The sequence below is a fragment of the Anastrepha ludens genome, unplaced genomic scaffold (assembly GCF_028408465.1).
Source record: "Anastrepha ludens isolate Willacy unplaced genomic scaffold, idAnaLude1.1 ptg000018l, whole genome shotgun sequence".
Classification (NCBI taxonomy): domain Eukaryota; kingdom Metazoa; phylum Arthropoda; class Insecta; order Diptera; family Tephritidae; genus Anastrepha; species Anastrepha ludens.
Window position 1 is genome coordinate 855,001 of NW_026530029.1, and position 2,500 is coordinate 857,500.

At 24.7% G+C, this 2,500-nt stretch overlaps 1 non-coding gene across 1 annotated transcript in view; it reads left to right on the forward strand.

Annotated features, from left to right (window-relative positions):
- The first annotated feature begins 2,233 nt into the window (after nucleotides 1-2,233).
- The window catches only part of LOC128870648 (small subunit ribosomal RNA), a 1,991-nt gene continuing 1,724 nt past the window's right edge, over nucleotides 2,234-2,500 (forward strand). The window contains exon 1 of the ribosomal RNA XR_008455414.1: nucleotides 2,234-2,500. This exon is cut by the window's right edge and continues 1,724 nt beyond it. This is a non-coding gene — a ribosomal RNA (small subunit ribosomal RNA).

Consider the following 2,500-nt stretch of genomic DNA (forward strand, 5'->3'; position numbering starts at 1 on the left):
ATTTGAAATATATTGAATTGTATTAAGTTAGATTTTCACCATACATTTTTCACAATGCGTTGTGTACATTGTCAGAAACACTCACGGTGAAGGCAAGTGAGATATATATGAAAGAAAATCAAATCGAATTTATATGAAATTATATTCGATTAAATGTATGAAAATAAAATTTACCACAATACATTCATATGATAAACTGAATAAATATATAAGAAAAACATTTGAAATATATTGAATTGTATTAAGTTAAATTTTGCCCATACATTTTTCACAATACGTTGTGTACATGGACAAACAAAAACACTCACGGTGAAGGCATGTGAAATATATGAAAGATAATCAAATCGAATTTATATGAAACTATATTCGATTAAATGTATGAAAGTAAAATTTAACAAAATTTTGCCCATACATTTTTCACAATGCGTTGTGTACATTGTCAGAAACACTCACGGTGAAGGCAAGTGAGATATATGAAAGAAAATCGAATCGAATTTATATGAAACTAAATTCGATTAAATGTATGAAAGTAAAATTTAACACAATACATTCATATGATAAACTGAATAAATATATAATAAAGACATTTCAAATATATGGAAAATATCATCATATATATAATTTAGTATTTTAATATATATTTAGTTAAGTTGATGGTATTATTGAAATATATAAAATGTAATTGAATTATATGAAATCAAACTGAAATGTATTGAATTGAATTTTTCCCATACATTTTTCACAATGTGTGGTGTGCATGGCAAAAAACACTCACGGTGAAGGCATGTGAATAATATGAAAATATCAACATTTAACTAACCAATGATATTGAAGCATATAAATCGAATCATAACTATATGAAACACGAATTTGAGTTATGTTAAACTGGTGATATTGTGGATTTATTCCTAGTTTTCCATACGTTAGTTTAAATAGAAACAATTTTCGAATATGTATACATATATGAAGAATTTATATTCTATACTAACATATTATGGAATGTAACTATTGATTGTTGCCTTGGCATATTGGTGTATTGTGAGATTTCATTCATAGTTTTCCATACGTTAGTTTAAATAGAAACAATTTTCGAATATATATACATATATAAAGAATTTATATTCTATACTAACATATTATGGAATGTAACTATTGATTGTTGCCTTGGCATATTGGTGTATTGTGAGATTTCATTCATAGTTTTCCATACGTTAGTTTAAATAGAAACAATTTTCGAATATATATACATATATGAAGAATTTATATTCTATACTAACATATTATGGAATGTAACTATTGACTGTTACCTTGGCATATTGGTGTATTGTGATTTTATTCATGGTTTTCCATACGTTAGTTTAAATAGAAACAATTTTCGAATATATATACATATATGAAGAATTTATATTCTATACTAACATATTATGGAATGTAACCTTGGCATATTGGTGTCATTGTATTTTATTCCTGGTATTCTATAGTTAGTTTAAATAGAAATAAATTTTTGAATTCAAAATTTTATATTCTATACTAGCATTACATAGAAATTATCCTCAACTGTTTGTTTCTTGTATACATACAGGAAATTAAACAGATGAAGAAAAAAAAAAAACAAAACAAATAAAAATTATAAGAAAAATTAAATTTTAAATAAAAGAAAAAAGGAGAAATTTTTTCAATCATATATATATTTATGATTAAAAAATAGAATTATGGAATTATTAATTTCAATTCAGAGAGAAAAATTATGTAATATATGAAATTATTACATTAAAAATGCATTTGAAGAAAAAGTAAAATGTTATTAAAAATGATACATTTGAAAATTGGCAAATATTAAGAAGAAATATCGTTCTTATATTTTTATATAAAATATATATAGAGAACGAAAATTCTTTTTCATAAAAAACGGTTTTTGAATTCTGATAAGAAAAGCTAAAGGGGGGGTCGGCGGGAGCGCACATTGAACGAAAGAAAATGAAAGAAAAACACAACAAAGAAGAAGACCAAATAAAATACAAATATTTTATACAAATAAAAGCACATTATTAATAAATAATAATAATAATAATAATGATGTTGATGATGATGATGATGATGATACATAAATTGTGTTATTAAAATTACGTTCTATTGTATGTGCGTTTTCCCCTTTACTTTTTATATACACCGTAATTTATGAAATTTTCAAATATGAAAAGCAAAGAAAAATATATAAACAAATATATATATTATTCTGGTTGATCCTGCCAGTAGTTATATGCTTGTCTCAAAGATTAAGCCATGCATGTCTAAGTACAAACAAATTAAAAGTGAAACCGCAAAAGGCTCATTATATCAGTTATGGTTCCATAGATCGTTAACAGTTACTTGGATAACTGTGGTAATTCTAGAGCTAATACATGCAATATAAACACGGACCTTATGGAACGTGTGCTTTTATTAGACTAAAACCAAGCGATCATTTGATCGTTAAATTGGTTGAACTCTAGATAACTTG